Below are 19,048 nucleotides of genomic sequence, written 5' to 3' on the forward strand. Positions count from 1 at the left end.
AATCCTGAAAATGAGACTGTAGATGTATAAAGTTGGGCACCCAAAATTAGAGACCATTTTTGAAAATATAGGCCATTGATTTGCCCATGGTCATAGTACAGTCTGTGGGAGAGATAGGAGTAGAACCAAAGTTTGTCCCAGACCTGCTCTGCTCACAAGACCATCTTTCCTCCCCTTGGGAGTTTTCCTTTCACCTCCCTTAATTTCAGTTCATGTGGGGAGGAGGAGTTTATGCCTATTGCCCTAATGTACATGAGATAGGGTGACCAGAGGTCCCGATATTTGCTTGTTTGTCCCGCGTCCCGACCAATGTTAGGTCGGGACACTGGACAAACAAGCAAGGCTCCCGTGCACAGGTGGAGCCCGGAAGGGCTCGTGCCCCCCCCCCCCCCGCCCCGACTCCGCCCCCTCACTGCCCCATTGGCTCCCTCCCCAAATCCCCACCTCCTCCCAAGCACGCCATACCCGTGAGACTCTGGGGAGCGCGGGGCCGGGGTGAGTGTGAGTCCAGCCTGGCCCCGAGCAGGCAGGACTCGGGCGCTGTACCTGGAGGGAGAGTATGGGGGCGGCCCGCAGGGCCAGGCAGCGGCTGTTCTCCCCATCTGGGCAGCGGGACTCAGGAGCAGCCACTGCTGCCGCTCCCACTGCCACGGGGGGAGGAAGTGGCCAACCACGTGGCGCTCGGCGGCTGTGGCTCTCGCGCCCGGGCCCGAACCCCCTGAGCCCGGGCCTGCTGTGAGGACCCAGCAGCGCGCACGCTGTGCCCAGCTCCTGGCCAGTCACGTCTGGGCTGGATGCCCAGCTGGTGCAATCCCGCGGGCGGCCCCAGGGCAGAGGCATCGACAGCCCCATTCGTTCCCCTGCGGGACCCGAGTGGGATGGGGGGGCTGGGGCCTGCTGCCCCACTCCGGGGCTGCCCGCGGGATTGCACTAGTTGGGCAGCCAGCCCAGACACAACTGGCCAGGGGCTGGGCGCAGCGTCCCCGCAGCAGGCCCGGGCTCGGGGGGTTCGCGACCGTCAGAGCCGCAGCTGCCGAGCGCCACGTGCTTGGCCAGTGGCTGCTTCCTCCCCGCATGGCAGTGGGAGCTGCAGCAGCGGCTGTTCCCAAGTCCCGCTGCCCAGGTGGGGAGAACAGCCGCCGCCTGGCCCCGCGGGCCGCCCCCCTACTCTCCCTCCAGGTACCGCGCCCGAGTCCTGCCTGCTCGGGGCCAGGCCGGACTCTCACTCACCCCAGCCCCGCGCTCTCCTGCGTCTCCCGGGCCTCCCTCCAGCGCTTGCGGAGGGAGGAGGAATGGTGGGGGAGGGGGTGGTGTTGTTGGTTTTTTTGCTCTGCCGCTGTTTTTTTTCCCCTTTGCCCTGCCCGCGTCCCGATATTTGACCTGGGTGATCTGGTCACCCTAACATGAGAGGATCTCACCACACTTGTGTGGAAATGGGGGTTCAGTCACCTCTGTGGCAACCTCCTCCAAACCTTGCAGTGAGTGGTCTGAAGCAATGGGGGAGCTGCACGTGCAGGATGAGTGAGGACTGGGTGGGCCAAGAGATGACTGGGCATACCAGAGGAAAAGCCACGTCATCCTCCAACTACATAGATCCCCCAACATATGTAATGTAGCCTGGGGTTACCTTATCTTTTCCACAGAACCCACACTGTGGTAGGGACTTTCATTTAAGGGAGCGCACGAGGAAGCCATGGCCACTGGGTGTACATCTACACAGCAATTAAACACCTCTGGCTGACCCAGATCAGCTAACTCAGGCTCGGGCTGCAGGGCTGTAAAGTTGCTGTGTAGATGTTTGGGCTCAGTCTGCAGCTTGAGCTCTGAGACCCTGCAAGGGGGGAGGAGTCTTCACAGCAGTTTTGAGCCCCAGACACCCAAGGCATCTGACCTGGACCAGCTGCGTCCAAACCACAGGTCTTTTATTCTAGCATAGATGTACCCTGGGAGTCTCTGGTAGCATTGTTCTCTGTGCTATCAGGGATAGGAAGGGTGGTTTGCTTGGAACACAGGACTGTCTCCACACAAATGGCCCTGGCTTCCCATGCGTCTCTGCAAGGTTTCTGAGTGGACCCCATGGTCTGTGTAGGGGTGGAGGGCAACCTATCTGGGACAGGACGATGAGAAGGGAGTCTGCAAGTGGATTCTGTCAAGAATTTCCTCCCTCTTTTTTTCCCCTGCCTGTGGATTTCACCATGGGAATGGGTATTCCGACCCAGTGGGATTTTGGCCTCAGTAAGGACTTCAGGGTACCAGAAAGGCCCTAAGGGTGTGTCTGTACTGCAATTAGATACCTCTCGCCCATTCTAGCTGACTAGGCTTGTGGGTCTTGAGCTTAAGGCTCTGTTTAGTTGTGGTGTCTGTAGACATTCAGGCTTGGGCTCTCGCACCTCGCAGGGTTCTAGAGTCCCAGAGCTCAGGTTGTAGCCTGAGCCCAAATATCTACACTGCAATTAAACAGCCCCTTAGCCTGAGCCCCACGATCCTGAGTCCGCTGATACAGGCCAGCTGTGGGTATCTAATTGCAGTGTAGACATACCCTAAATTGCTTAGGGCAGGTCTACACAAGAAATTGACATTGGCACAGCTAGCTGCACTGTAGTAGCGCGGCTGGTGAAGATGCTTTAAGCTGGTGGGAGAGAGCTCTCCCATTGGCTTAATAACTCCACCTCCGCGAGAGGCAATAGCTATTTCAGCAGGAGAAGCTCTGTGCCAGCGCTTAGGCCAGCATAAGTACATCGCTCAGGGGTGTGACTATTCCACACCTAGTTATACCAAAGTAATTTTGTAGTGTAGTACAGGGCCCTAGTTCAGTTGATTTTGATATAAATCTACATATCTTATGGCGGAGGTGAAGTGTCTTCTGTATACATACGTGACTAGTAATATTTCACCACGCTAATATTTCTGCAAAACTGTTAAGATTATTTTCCCCAAATATCTTAATTAAAATGCAAATAGAAACAACCCACTAAGGTTAGAAAAGAAGGTAAACAAGGGAGTATCATTTTAATAAACTATTTACATGAAAACAGTGTTTTCAGGCTAAATTATAATTTGTGTTCCTTTGAGAATCTGCCTTCGTAACACTCAAGCCTGTTTGATTTTTTTGCTGTTTAAATTACTGTAACAAATATGAAAAGCTTGGTAAGTTAAGATTAAAATAATGAATGAGCTTTTAAACATATTTCCTAAGCCCTGATCCTGCACTGACCTCTGTGTGGGTGGAGCTTATTGCAAGGTTGGCATCCTTGTTTGCGTTGTTATTCATCATGTTTGCTTCATGTCAGAACTTCATGTTTCATATCCAAAAATGTCAGTGCATTAAAACAGGGAGCTTTTCAGAACTGATCATTATTGTTTTCTTGGGTTTTGCCCTTTTAATAACCTTTAAATAGGATCCCATTCCCAGTTGGCATACTAGCTACTGTGCCATGAGGGTTTTAAAAGGGATAGAGAAAATATTGTTCCAGGCAGTAATGTATTTCTCATGTGTTGTTATCTGAGTCATAACAGCTCAGTGGCACATTAATGTGCTGTCATATTCTTTTGTTATGGAACAGTTCCCAGGAACTCACTTTAGTGATTTCTTATGTAACATTGCTAACTTCAGACTAATGTGCAGACTTTCACATTCAGAGCAAAGCAGGAAGGTACTTGGTGTTACATTTTACCAGTGTGTCCACTTCTTCGTACACAAAACATCGGCAACACTTAAGAAGTGAATGTTGTGTTGCTTTTCCTGCATGCTGAAAGGAGGCAGTGACTCTAGAGCAAAAAGCTTTATGAAAAGAAATTGATGGAAAAGGGTTCTGCCTATAACACAGAATTATAGAAGCCTAATGTTGAAGTTCAAATCTGTCTGAAAGTTGCAAGCGAAATTCAGTGATCCCAGGCACACATCGGGTCAGAGTTTTGGACTATGATGCCCACAGCGCGCGCAAAAAAAAAAAAAGAAAAAAGAAAAGAAAAAAGTGTGGTCTAGAGAGAAGGGTTTCTTTTGTTTGTTTTTGACAAATCTTATTCCACATGAGGAGGAAAAAGACCATGGCATTTTAAAAGAACAATCTTAAACTTCTATGTCTGATGTTCCCTATTCATATATTCACCATTGGGAAAGGCCTGGTTTTAAATAACACATTGTGTATGTGACCTTTTAAGAAAATTACTAATGTCTCTGTTTAGAGTGCAGAGGGCATGGATCTCGTAGAGCATTTTTTGTTAAATGGAGTATATTGCTCTAATACCGTTGCCATGTTGTCAAATAGTGGCACTTCATTAAGATAATTTGACCTTTAGAGTAATATTCTTTCAGCCTTTTACTGTGTCTTTGGTATTGTGAATTTGTCCTTTAATACTTGCTGCTTTCTGATAAACAGGAAATAAAAAGTAATTGAAAGTCTGTTTATTATTTCCCTTCAGCTATGTATATTGTGAACTGGAGAAAGCATTTGCAAATGTAAGAGCTGGGGGAGGGGGAGGGGCCATAACATAACAATGGGCAACAACTATTTTTCAATTAGGTGAATTTATGATGCATTCATCAGAAAACTAAACAGGCTGATAAAAAATCCTATAGAAATTGTATTTGTGGAGGGCTGTCTGTCACAGTAATAAAAAGTCACTCTATTTTAAAAATAACCAGCGAAAATGGGCATGGGAGACTAGATCATTGCATCCCTTGGTAAAACTCACAGGATGGGAATAAGAGTAAGGACATTCAGCAAAGTCAGTGGGCAGTATTGACTTTTGTATGGAATCACATGGGATTGGCGAATGGACACCATACATCACTTTCCCATGCAAAGAGACCCCCAGGTCAATGAAGGAGTTTCTTTGGAGTCAGGAAGGACATTGCAAGGAAGTATTCCGCTCTTCATGGAGGAGGGGTGGCATTGGAGTTTTCACCCCCCTTGTGTAAGAGATGATTTGGGCCAATGTTTACCATAGCTCATATAAATCATTGGTTGCTTACCTCAACCATTTAGACTGACTGGTCATTCAAAGATCCTTTCAAAGTTCTGTCAGATCCCACTTGGAACCTCTGGCATTATAGCAGAGTAAATCTTTAACTGGGTATCATATAGAAATATGAGTGGTAGCTTCACAGTATACCATTGCTTCTCCTAGCAGCACCTGTCACACTGTCACTACTATAATTAAGGGGTTGCCAGGGTTTTCATAATAAACCCATTTTTCAAGAAGTTGAAAATTTAGCCATAGCAAATTTATTCTGGGCTACAGACTGGCACATGCCTTATGCTCTGAAGAAATGTATTTATTCCTATATTTTTACTTTAAAATAATTTAAAATAAAACACACTCCAAACAAATCTTCTTAAGCTCAACCCCCCACATTTCCAGTTTGGGGATGCTTTAGCTCTGAAGAACCTAAAGCACATAAAAAAAGAACTGACTACTAGAAATAGGAATCATAGACATAGTAGTGTTGCATTAATGCCTTTGTATTTCACTGTCCATCCTGATATATAATTCCAAATTGGGTAGAATGTAATGTAAATATAATAGCTAAGCACATCTGCTTAGCTATATTAATGAACACACTTCATTTGAGAGTAAATTACCTAAGGCATCACCAATCCTGTTGTGTTGTTAATTCTTTTGCACACTGATATAACTGACAAATGGGAAGTCTTTCCTGCTGTAGATTGTTGAAGTAGAATTGGAAGCGTGTTAGTATCTCTGAGTGTATGTCTACACTGCAGCATGCACAATTGCAGCACATGTAGACATACCTGAGCTAGCTTTGATTTAGCTAGTGCCACTACAAATAGCAGTGAAGCAATGGCAACATGGGCTGTAAGAGCCCACCTGGGACTCTGCATATATACTCAGGTAGCTAGCTCACTCTGACATCCATATTGCCACCGCTTCATTGCTGCTGTTATTCAAACTAGCTAGATCAAAGCTAACTCCAGTATGTTTATGCTACACTTCTGACTGCAGTACAGACACACCATAAGAGGGAAGTCAGACGCAGAATTAACACCCACAAAACATATTGTTACAATAGAGCAGAAGCGGGCTGTTTTGGTCATTTTTAATTGCTATAATATTATAGCAGGCTTCCATCTAAATGCTATCCTAAATTGATATGGAGTTCCCATGTGAAGTCTCGTCCTTGTTACTGAATTTCAGCAATTGTCATTCAATACTAGAACTACAATAGGAAACCAATAACAAACATGTTACTTCAGTTGAAAACTTTAACTGAAGCTGAATTTCATTTAAATTTCACTGAGGCTTACTGGGTTCTCAAGGTTTGGGAATGGGTTTTTTGTGTGTATATGTTTTAATGGGGTCTGTAACCATACCTGCTGGAGTCTTATGTTCAGAAGGTCAACATCTGTTAAGATTCCTGAGCGAAAAACTCTTAACTATAAAGTAGCCTGGAGACAAAAACAGAAGAAATACTACATGAAAGCTGTGCAGTTACCCCTAATGTGTGCTGATAGAAGTAATGTGTCTGCTGTAATGTGTCCCTGACAAAGGAAAAACACCAGGCGTGGCAAATGCAGGCTATAGAAGGCGACTCTACCTCAACAGGTCACTGTAGAAGCAAATGTTTGAGAACAAAAGGTGGCCATGTGATCAGAAAGCTATTAAGATTCAGAGATATTGGAAATCTGTCATCTACTATCAAGACAGACTCTAGCCTGATGTCCATCCTAGGTGTTTTGCCTTCGACATCAATGGCATCAGAATATATTCTTGAACATATTGCATTAGGTTTCTGTTTGCTTTTCTTTGGGCTAACAGGCCAAGTCAAGTCAGTTGGAAGAGTTTCATTGATCTCACTGGGTTTTGGATCAAGGCCAAAGACCACAAATACAGAGGCATTACATGATTTGATTTCAAATTGAGCAGCTCTCATATGCAACCTCTTGTTAAAATGTGACCATGCTAGTGACAAACTTTTAGACTCTCTCATATCTGTATTAAAATCCATTGTATATAAATATTTGTCTGATGTATATTTTGCATGTCTTAAAAAAAAGTGGAGGGTGGACATCAAAGCTTATTGTTAAATATATATGTATATGTAACCCCCCTTTCCTCCCTGGCAACATTCGCATGGGCACCTGATGTTGCTGACGTTAAAGGAGATCCTAGGTATCCCAGTGTTGATGTTGGACCCCTCTGCTGCAGTCCCTTTACTCCTAAAGGAATTTACAATTGGCAGTGCCTCCATTTGGCTGGCCCCTGTACACACTTAATGGCGTGCCTTGGGAACCTCCAGGAATAAACCTATTGTAATAATAATTAATAATAATCTGTGGCATGGGTCTAACTCAAAAATCCCAATTATAAATAATATACGTCCAATATAATTAAATTAGAGTTAACACACCTTTACTTAACAATTTAAAGAAACAGGGTATAACAGACTAATTTAACACTACTAATTTAGATCCACAGGGGGCAGTTGAATAAAATCACATTTCATTGATTACTGTGTAATACATTTAATTATTTAACTGGCATTTGCACTGCCACCATTCACCCCACCCTACAGTGTACATTCCTCTGGGCGCACTGGAAGATCTGCAGCTGGAGACAGCACTCTGTTGGTTCTGTGTATCAGTCCAGCCAAGGCAAAAGGCTGCACAACCCTGCTGACGATTGGAGCTGGCCCCACCAAAGGTCAGCAGCTCTGGGTCCTGCTTCGGTGGGAAGATCACTCTGCCTCTCCTCAGACTCAGTCTCTCTGCTGTGCCCCTTCCCTTGCAAGTACTTTCCCAAACCAGAGTGGGGGTTACTCACAGTTCCTTCATTGCAGGCCCACCTCAGTCAGCTCTAGGCACAGCAACAGTCTCTGCTCTGACTCCAGGGAAGCCAATGGCCTCTGAGGTTCCCTGCTCCATCAAAACCCCTGCAGGCTCTCAGCAGCAGCTTCGGGCTTCCTAGCAGCAGCTCCTGCTATGGACAGAGCTCCACACCAGCAATCTGGCTCCTCTCCCCAAAATGGAGTTGTCCAGCTGCTCTGGCTGCACTGCCTCCAAGAGAAAGTCTCTCACTCTTTCCCCAAGTCATCATGGGAGTTATGGTCTCTAAGGCTTGATTGCCGTACACAGGATCTTCCCAACTGGAACACTCCCAATAAAGTTCAGAGGCCCCTCTAGCAAAGGGTGCCTACAGATATCTATATCTATATCTGATCATAGCTTCACCTGTCTTCATAAAACATTTTCATATATATCTCTACAAATAATTTAAATGAAACATTATTAGACCATTGTAGGTACCAGGAGTTTGTTAAAACTAGTATTTTAATTTAGTCAGTGAGCCCATTCAGTACTTAAAGAGTCTCCCAGATTATAACGGAATCATTACAAATTCATTTTATAACCACTGGACCTGGCTTTGAAGTCTGTTGAACTGCAAAGGCTTTTCAATCATACAATATTTCTCTGAAGCGAGTCCAATGGCTTTTTCAGCATGTGGCCTACTTCTACGCATGAATGTACAATTTAATTGTTTTAACATATAGACTGTAAAACCAATCCTCTTGTAGAAACAGTATGCTCTTCTGCATGTTTGTCTCATACCTCTTTGTGCAATGATAAAACAGTAAATCTCAGGAGATATACTGGTCAAGTAGGCCTCTTTTAAAATCCCAGGAAGCTTTAGGATTGTAGTCACCATTTATGTCAGTTATTCGGCCATATTCATGCCTGGTATAGCTCCATTGAAGTAAAGGGACTTATATCAGGAATGAATTTGGCCAGCTATGTTTTATACAATTCTGGATCTCTAGCCCGGGAAGGTGTGAGAAAGGAAGGGAAGACTGTGTTATAACTTTTTCCTCTTTATATATACATTTTTGAGAGTCCAAGTAATTTTTTCCCCAAAACCCTGTATTTTTATTACACATAAAGCAATGTTGTCAATCCCAAAGGTTCAAAAATCACAAGTCAGGCCTCCTGAAATTCATGAAATTGGCTTAAAAAATTTAAATGTTTAAAAAATACATTTTGGGTTCTTATTTTCTTTCTGGTTTATGAATCTTAAGGATTCATATTCTTAATATATTATCTACAACCAGCAGGGATAGTAACTTACTTTAAAAGACAAGATTCTCACATAATTAGATGAATCCAGGAGCTGAGGATTTAAGACAAAAGCAATTATTGCAAGACTTGAGATAAAATCACAGGAGTTGGTAACTCTACAAAGTGACTTGATTAGGAAATGAGCATATTGGGAAATTTATTTATTTTCTGCACACACAAATGTAACTGAAAATATTTTTTTTATTTTTCATTTTCATGAAAATTTGGGGAAATGGAGGTTGTCAAAAAAATAAAACCCACAAAATAATTTTTCCAGATTTCAGCCAATTTAAGCCAAACATTTTTGAAGATAAGTGATATTTTCCATAGAAAAACACTTATTGGCCAACTGTGCCTTTGAGGCTGAATCTCAGGACATGTACCTTTACTTACCAGATTGTAACACAATTGCGGTATTATTATTATTTTACCATAAAAAGTATATATGCAAATATCAAAAGGAGAGACATAGTCATGGCTGTTCAGTACTCTAATGAGATGGCTTTCTCAGGCTTGACAATGCTGTTCCATTATGCATGTATACATTCTGATGGTTACTGGAGAATCTGTTCAAAAAAGTTAGTCCAAAGCTGCATGAATGTACTTGGGTTACTTTAGTTTAAACACAGCTTGGTTTCACTTGTAATGTTTGCGCAGAGTATCATAAAAACCTTGAAAGAGAGAGAAATTATTATAGTTCTGTAGTATTATCCACTCCATCAACTTACTGGTCACTGCCATCTTTTTTTCACACAGAATGATTGACACTAGAATGATACACTCAATGTGGATATGTCCAATATTCCATTTGACAAAATAATATATTGCCAGATTATTGCAGGTAAGGAGAAGGCTGTGCAATAACTGAGCAGTTCTAAAAGCCTGAATGAGGGGGGGAGAGAGGAAATAGGAAATATGAATAGTATTTGACATCTCTTAAAGCTATGTGGGTGTATCACTATGGATTTAGTAATGGGATTTAGTTTCTTTCTTTAGAGCTAACATTACTATTTATCAGTCAGTAGACTGATGTAGGTTTAACATTGAATATTCATGTTTCTACTTACCACTACTCTGTTCCATAATATAAAAACCTTTTGAACAATGAATTCCATCTGAAAAATGTCAATGGATAAACTGTTAGGGCACAAATTTTCATTTGCATTAGAGCTCTTCCCGTCACAGCTGTGAGTAGGAGAGGAACAAAGTTGGCTCTAAGTGATACTTTGCCCTCTGCTGATCCCTGGGGTAGACAGGGTCAGTTTGGCCTCAGCCTAAGTTAGAGCGGCCTCAGGGATACTCTAGGATTACCATACGTCCGGATTTCCCCAGACATGTCCGGCTTTTTGGTGCTCAAATCCCCGTCCGGGGGGAATTTCCAAAGAGCTGGACATGCCCGGGGAAATAGGGAGGCATAAGCCAGGGTCCACCCAGCACGATCCGCAGGGTCCGCAGCGCAGCCCAGCTGCCCCAGCTACAATGCTCAGGCGGGGAATGGGGGGGGCTCGGGCTTCCCTCACAGACGGGGACCCCCCGGCCACTGAGGGACCCTTCCTGTGGCCCCATTGCCCCATGCAGCTTGGAACCCAGGGCGCGGGAGCTGTTTCCGGTGGGGACAGACAGGCCAGGGAACATGCTCGGCTGCAGGAAGGAAGCTGTGGCTGGGGCTGCAGGGACCCGCGCTGCTGAGCGTCTGAAGCCCCCAGCAGGCAGAGGATGCCGGGTGAGCGGGGGAGCAGGGCAGGCGGGGGCATAGAGGCTGCAGGGCGAGGAGGAGCAGGACAGGGGGGTGCAGGGGCTGCAGGGTGAGTGGGGAGCAGGGGTCACAGAGGCTGCAGGGGCAGGGGGTGCAGGGGCAGGGGGGTGGGGGCGGCAGGGGGTGCAGGGGCTGCAGGGTGAGTGGGGAGCACGGGTCACAGAGGCTGCAGGGGCAGGGGGGTGCAGGGACTGCAGGGCGAGTCAGGAGCAGGGGTCACAGAGGCTGCAGGGGCGGGGAGGCGCAGAGGTTGCAGGGCGAGTGGGGAGCAGGGGGCACAGAGGCTGCAGGGGCAGCGGGGCGCAGAGGATGCAGGGCGAGTGAGGAGCAGGGGGCACAGAGGCTGCAGGGGCAGCGGGGCGCAGAGGATGCAGGGCGAGTGAGGAGCAGGGGGCACAGAGGCTGCAGGGGCAGGGGGGCGCAGAGGATGCAGGGCGAGTGAGGAGCAGGGGTCACAGAGGCTGCAGGGGCAGGGGGCACAGAGGTTGCAGGGCGAGTGGGGAGCAGGGGTCACAGAGGCTGCAGGGGCGGGGGGGTGCAGGGGCAGGGCAGGCGGGGGGCGCAGAGGCTGCAGGGGTGGGGGGGTGCAGGGGCTGCAAGGCGAGTGAGGAGCAGGGGCAGGGCAGGTGGGGGGCGCAGAGGCTGCAGGGTGAGTGGGGAGCAGGGGTCACAGAGGCTGCAGGGGCGGGGGGGCTGCAGGGCGAGTGGGGAGCAGGGAAGCACTTAGCAACCCCCAACCAAGATCAGAGCGGGAGGGAGGAGGGGGAATGCAGGGTGCTCAGAGGAGGGGGCAGAGTTGGGGAAGGGGCGGGGTTGGGGCGGGGCTGGGGAAGAGCCAGGGGTGGGGAAGGGGCGGAGTTGGGGCAGGGCCAGGCCCCCATGGAGTGTTCTCTTTTTTCAGTGTTGAAATATGGTAACCCTAGGATACTCTAACCTGCACTGGCTTGTAATAGATTCCCTAGTTGCCATTACACCAGCATACATAGCTAGAGTTCAATGAACTCTGGCCACGCTTGTGGCATGACCCCTGTTGATAACTAAGATGACAAAGCCTTTATGCAGTGCATAGTAATAGCTTTACTCAGCCTACCAACTTGTGAACACTGTTACTTAGTCTTATGTGCTAGTAGTTGGGAGTATATACATTAACTGTCTACATATTCATATATATACAGATACCTCATTGATGTATCACTCTTGTAACACCCCTATGTTGGGAGGGCCAGGAACAGGTGGATTTGAGCTGGCTGTATTGGCGCTATTATAGCTGGGTGTTCCTTGATGCCAAGGGAGTCCTCGGATACCTGGTTAGAACAGAGGTAAGACTGGTTTGTAGCATTCTGAACACAAGGCATCTTCATCAGAGGTCAGGTTCTGGTCCAAGACAGAGAAACTTGGCACTTATTTAAAACAAATGTTTGCTCAAATAATGTCCAGCATTACACAAATACTTTGTATTTAAATATATTGCAGTAAATAAGTAGTAGTATTGTCTCACAGTAGCATGACCATAATTAAGGTGGCATGAAAATGTTCTTTTTCACAGTCTGTACCTCAGTGGCACACCGTATTTTGCAGACCCCTTTCTTGTAAACATGCCATATGGAACTTGAACCAATTTTCAGCCACTAATGAATGTGTGTGGAGTGATCTCCAATGTGTACTTTGTGTTTGTGTATTATTGAATTTTTTAGGAAAGTTGGGAAAATCAGAACACTGCTTTCTCCATTTTCTCCCTCACCCCAAATATTTGCTGCCCCCTGCTGCTGCCTGAGCAGTAACATTGTGACTAGGGCTGTCAATTAATCGTAGTTATCTCACGTGATGAATTAAAAAAAATTATCACGATTAAAAAATTAATCTCAATTAATTGCAGTTTTAGTCACACTGTTAAACAATAGAATTCCAATTGAAATGTATTAAATATTTTGGATGTTTTTCTACATTTGCAAATATATTGACTTTAATTACAACACAGAATAGGAAGTGTGGAGATGGTGTCTCTAGCCTCTGTTTGCCAGAAGCTGGGAATGAGCGACAGGGAATGGATCACTTGATGATTGCCTATTCTGTTCATACCCTGTGGGGCACCTGGCATTAGCCACTGTTGGAAGACAGGATACTGGGCTACATGGACCTTTGGTCTGACCCAGTATGGCCGTTCTTATGTTCTTAAGTACTGTAGTGCAATCTCTTGATTGTGAGAGTGCAATTTACAAATGTAGATTTTTTTTTTGTTACATAACTGCAGTCAAAACGGTAAAACTTTAGCACCTACAGATCAACTCAGTCCTACTTCTTGTTCAGCCAACTGCTAAGACAAATAAGTTTGTTTGCATTTACGGGAGATTATGCTGCACCTGAAAGTGAGAACACACATTTGCATGGCACTTTTGTAGCTGACATTGAAAGGTATTTACATGCCAGATATGCTAAACATTCGTATGCTCCTTCATGCTTTGGCCACCATTCCAGAGGACATGTTTCCATGCTGATGATGCTCGTTAAAAAAATAATACGTTAATTAAATTTGTGACTGAACTCCTATGCCTCCTCCACCGTTTTACCTGCATTCTGCCATATATTTCACATTATAGCAGTCTTGGATGATGACCCATCACATGTTCATTTTAAGAACACTTTCACTGCAGATTTGACAAAACATAAAGAAGGTACCAATATGAGATTTCTATGGATAGATACAGCACTCGACCCTAGGTTTAAGAATTTGAAGTGCCTTCCACAATCTGAGAGGGACAGGGTGTGGAGCATGCTTTCAGATGTCTTAAAAGAGCAACAGTCCAATGCGGAAACTACAGAACCTGAACCACCAAAAAAGAAAATCAGTCTTCTGCTGGTGGCATCTGACTCAGATGATGAAAATAAACATGCATTGGTCTGCACTGTTATGGATTGTTATAGATTAAAACGTATCAGCATGGACACGTTCTCTGGAATGGTGGTTGAAGCATGAAGGGACATATGACTCTTTAAAAAGCAACAAAGAGTCCTGTGGCACCTTAAAGACTAACAGATGTATTGGAGCATAAGCTTTTGTGGGTAAATGCCCGCTTCGTCAGATGCATGATCTGACGAAGTGGGCATTCACCCATGAAAGCTTATGTTCCAATACATCTGTTAGTCTTTAAGGTGCCACAGGACTCTTTGTTGCTTTTTACAGATCCAGACTAACATGGCTACCCCTCTGATATATGACTCTTTAGCGCATTTGGCATGTAAATATCATGCAACGCCAGCTATGACAGTGTCATGCGAATGCCTGTTCTCACTTTCAGGTCACATTGTAAATAAGAAGTGAGCAGCATTATCTCCTGCAAATGTAAACAAACTTGTTTGGGTGATTGGCTGAACAAGAAGTAGGACTGAGTGGACTTTTGGGCGCTAAAGTTTTACATTGTTTTATTTTTGAATGTGGAGGGGGTGGGTTGTAACTAATTCTATATATGTAAGTTCAACTTTCATGATAAAGAGATTGCACTACATTACTTGTAATGGGGGAATTGAAAAATACTATTTCTTTTGTTTTTTTACAATGCAAATATTTGTAATAAAAAATAAATATAAGGTGAGCACTGTACATTTTGTATTCTGTGTTGTAATTGAAATCAATATATTTGAAAATGTAGAAAACATCCAAAAATATTTAAATAAATTGTATTTTATTATTGTTTAACAGCGTAATTAATCGTGTGATTAATCGCAATTAATTTTTTTTTAATCGCTCGACAGCCCTAATTGTGACATCCAAGATAATCAGCCGCTCATCGCTCCCTCTCTCCAGTCATTTGCATGCTTAAGGAGAGTCACTAGGCCTCTGGTTGTCATGGCAGCAGCTGTCTTTGATAACTGAGTTACCTCTGACTCCCATAACATTATTACAAAGCAAAGTCCCAGGAGGAATTGGGATTGAATATGTTTCTGCCATGCTCCTTTTGGTTTGCATTGTGGTAAGTTACACTGTTACTTTTCAAAGGTTAATGTATGTGTTGTTGCTGTTCTTCTTATGTGGCATCTCCATAACTGGAGGTTTGCAACCATGGTAGCTTATTCTGTATAGGCCTCTGCTAGACTCTTGTGGTTGGATAGTCCTTTGGATCCACTCAGGATACAATATCATCCCTCCAAGATCTTTTTTTTTTTTTTTTTGGCTCACATTCTTCTGCCATCGGCTTTTCCTTCCAGTGTCCGTAAAGATGTATCACCCACTGAACCTCTTAAAATATGCATTGCAAATCAAATCTTTCTTTTCATAAGATCTCTGACTAGTGTTTGCTGATTTCCAATCATCTCAAAATACTTCTTCATTGGTTACGTGGACTATCCATTATAGTTTTATAGTTCTTCTATAACGTCATAGCTTGAAGGATTCTAATTTTTTTATCGATTGGTCAAATGTCCATGTTTCACAGTTATAATTTAACACACACCAAATGTAAGGTTTTAAGAGTGGAATTTAGTCTTCAGATTTATGTCCTTTCTCAGCAGATATTTATTCTTCTAGAATGCCTGTTTTGCTCTTGCTATTCTGGTACTAAGTTCAGTTTCTTACTTTCCTCAAAAAGGGGTACATGAAAATAAGTTACAGTATTCCAGCTCCTTTCCTTTTGGGAAAAAAAACCAGGAGATTATCATTATAAGTCCCTAATAATTTAAAAGTTGCAGTAAAACTTAAGTTGTATTTTAAAAAAGTTGTTTTGTTTGAATACAGTTTCATCTAATTACTTTCAATATATTGGTCAACATGGCACTGAGTGGTGAAGTATGGATCCTTGCAAAGATAGGAATGGCAATAAAATATACATTGAAGACAAAAAATGTGTAAGGGCTTTATTTAAATATCTCATACATAGATGATTTTCTATTTAAAAAAATGGAAATTCACAAACAAAAAACTTGGTTTAATATTAGTTAAGGTTCCTTTCATCAATATCTAAACCATACAAATTAGGAAATGCAAAGTAAAGGATTTCAAAGTATAAAGGGTTACAAAGTCAAGCTCTCCCAAGTTAGGAAATGCCACTATTAATATTGCCCATGCAAACTTAATTTGACCCTTGTGCATATGCATTATGAAACAGGCTTTAATTACATGATCCCATATTTTTACTCAGCATCCCTGGTCATTCTGTGCATAGGATAGATTTGCACTGAGGATGAATTGGGGTGGTGTGTAGGGTTGCCAACCCTCCCGATTTTGCCAGGAGTCTCCTGGAATCAGGCCTTATCTCCCGGAGGCTACTGATGCCAAACTGGGAGATTTTAGGTGCTAAAAGTCCGGTGGCGCAGCACGGCTAAGGCAGGCCCCCTGCCTGCTCTGGCCCCACGCTGCTCCCAGAAGCAACCGGCATTTACCTACGGCCCCTGGAGGGGAGCAGGGGATCTCCATGCCCTGCCCCAGCCTCAAGCGATGACTCCGCAACTCCCATTGGCCAGGAACTACAGCCAATAGGAGCTGGGGGGGAGGTGCCTGCAGGCAGGGGCATCGCACAGAGACCCCTGCCCCCCCCACTTAGGAGCCGCTGTTAGAGGGATGTGCCAGTCGCTTTCTCTCACCCAAACTCCCTCTCAGAGCCTGCACCCCCTCCTGCATCCCAATCCCCTGCCCCAGGCTCAGCCCAGAGCCCCCTCCCACATTCTGAATCCCTCGGCCCAACCCCCCAGCCCAGAGTCTGCACCCCCTCCCGCACCCCAACCCCCTGCCTCAGCCCAGAGCCTGCACACAAATTCTCTCCCGCTGCCTGACTCCTCACCACCTCCCACACCCAAACTCCCTCCCAGAGCCTGACCCTATATCCTCTCTGGCACCCAAACTCCCTCTCAGAGCCTGCACCCCCTCCTACACCCAGCCCCCTCCAACACTACAAACCCCTTAGCCCCACCCCCCAAACCCAGAGCCTGCACCGCCTCCCGCACCCCAACCCCCTACCCCAGCCCAGTGAAAGTGAGTGAGGGTGGGGGGAGAGTGATTGATGGAGGGAGGGGAGCTGGAGTGAGCGGGGGGGGGGCTCGGAGAAGGGCGTGGCCTTGGGGAAGAGGCAGGGCAGGCAGCGGGGCAATGGTATTTGGGTTTGTGTGATTAGACAGTTGGCCACCCTGGAGGTGTAGTCAAGGAGGCTTTTGTCTGTCGGAACCCTGGTGACTTGTTGCAGAAGTTGGAAGGTTGTAGTGAATGAAGAGGTCTCAGGGTTAAGGAAGTTGAATTCACCCTGGACATGTGGATACTATTCCTGCCTTTTCCATTGAGGGCGTGTCTACATTACTGCTTAAGTCAATATAACTTACGTCACTCGGGTGTGTAACTTATGTCGACTTAGGGTATGTCTATACTACCCGCCAGATCAGCGGGTAGCAATCGATCCAGCAGGGGTCGATTTATCGCGTCTAGACTAGGCGCGATAAATTGACCCCCGAGCACTCTCCTGTCGACTCCAGTACTCCTCCGCCGCAAGAGGCGCTGTCAAGGCTCCTTCCCCACTCTGAACTTTAGGGTACAGATGTGGGGGCCTGCATGAAAACTTCTAAACTTAACTACCAGCTTAGATCTGGTCCGCTGCCACTCCCAATGGGCTAACTCCCTTCCATGGGTAGCCTTGAGAGACTCTTCCACCAACTCCCTGGTGAACACTGATCCAAAACCCTTTGGATCTTAAAACAAGGAGGAATTAATCATTCCCCCCTCTTCTCTTTCCACCCCACCAATTCCTGGTGAGTCCAGATCAAACCCCTTGGATTTTAGAACAAGGAAAAATCAATCAGGTTTTTAAAAAGAAGGTTTTTAATTAAAGAAAAAGGTAAAAATAATCTCTGTAAAATCAGGATGGAAAATAACTTTACGGGGTAATCAAACTTAAAGAGACCAGAGGAACCCCCTCTAGCATTAGGTTCAAAGTTACAGCAAACAGAGGTAAACACCCTAGCAAAAGGTACATTTACAAGTTGAGAAAACAAAGATAAAACTAACATGCCTTGCCTGGCTGTACTTACAAGTTTGAAATATGAGAGTCTTGTTCCGAAAGATTTGGAGAGCCTGGATTGATGTCTGGTCCCTCTTAGTTCCAAGAGCGAACTCCCCCCCCAAACAAAGAGCACAAACAAAAGCCTTCCCCCCACCAAGATTTGAAAGTATCTTGTCCCCTTATTGGTCCTTTGGGTCATGTGTCAGCCAGGTTACCTGAGCTTCTTAACCCTTTACAGGTAAAAGGATTTTGGAGTCTCTGGCCAGGAGGGATTTTATAGTATTGTACACAGGAGGGCTGTTACCCTTCCCTTTATAATTATGACAGGCGCAGACAGAGTCGATGAGGGAGCAGCAGTAGTGGACTCACTGCAGTGAAGACACTGCCGTGAGTAGATCTAAGTACATAGACTTCAGCTACAGCTATGTTATTTACATAGCTGAAGTTGTGTAACTTACATGGACCTCCCCCTAGTGTAGACCAGGCCTTAGAGCAGTGTCTACACCATGCTCTGTCGGCGTGAGACACTCTCCCCCCAACATAACTTCCACCTCTTGTTGAGGTGGAGTAACTATGCCAACGGGAGAGCACTCAGTGCAGCTGTGCCAATGTAGCATGGTAATGTAGACTTGCCTTTCATTCCTGTGTGATGCTGGGCAAGTCACTGACACCAGACTTTTCACAATTAGTCACTTCTGCATGTAATTAAAGATTATATCATAATACACCTCTACCCCGATATAACACGACCCAATATAACACGAATTCGGTAAAGCAGCGCTCTGGGGGGGGGCGGGGCTGCGCGCTCCGGCAGAGCAAAGCAAGTTCGATATAACACTGTTTCACCTATAACTCAGTAAGATTTTTTGGGCTCCCGAGGACAGCGTTATATCGGGGTAGAGGTGTACATGCTCACAAAGGGGACGAATTAAGGTTGCATGGGCAATGTTCATTCTGGCATTTCTAACGTGAGAGTCCTTGATTTTGCAACCTTTTAATCCTATTTAATTCTTAACTTTCTATTTCCTATTTTTTTGTGATTTAATTTATTGATGACAGCAACCTTAACTAACAGTAAGCAAAATTTTTTGTCTGTGAATAGTATTGACAACATGCAAGCATTTTATGTATGGTTCAATATTGTCATGCATTCCTATAAAAATCAGCATATGATGTTATATAATAGTACATTATGACCAATATGATGACTTTAACTAGATGTTGTGATTTCATATTTTGTC

General features: G+C 45.0%; 1 protein-coding gene across 6 annotated transcripts in view; it reads left to right on the plus strand.

Moving 5' to 3' along the window:
- NAALADL2 (N-acetylated alpha-linked acidic dipeptidase like 2) overlaps positions 1-19,048 on the plus strand; it is an 899,698-nt gene that overhangs the window by 338,169 nt on the left and 542,481 nt on the right. Inside the window, exon 1 of one of the 6 annotated variants that reach the window (XM_054039855.1) lies at positions 14,727-14,798. The exons of the other annotated variants lie outside the window; for them this stretch is intronic. The gene's annotated coding sequence lies outside the window, so the exon portion shown is untranslated. Of the gene's footprint in view, positions 1-14,726; positions 14,799-19,048 lie in introns of those variants that run through there. 6 annotated transcript variants of the gene reach the window in all.

Source organism: Malaclemys terrapin, chromosome 9 (genome assembly GCF_027887155.1).
Source record: "Malaclemys terrapin pileata isolate rMalTer1 chromosome 9, rMalTer1.hap1, whole genome shotgun sequence".
NCBI classification, from domain to species: Eukaryota; Metazoa; Chordata; order Testudines; family Emydidae; genus Malaclemys; species Malaclemys terrapin.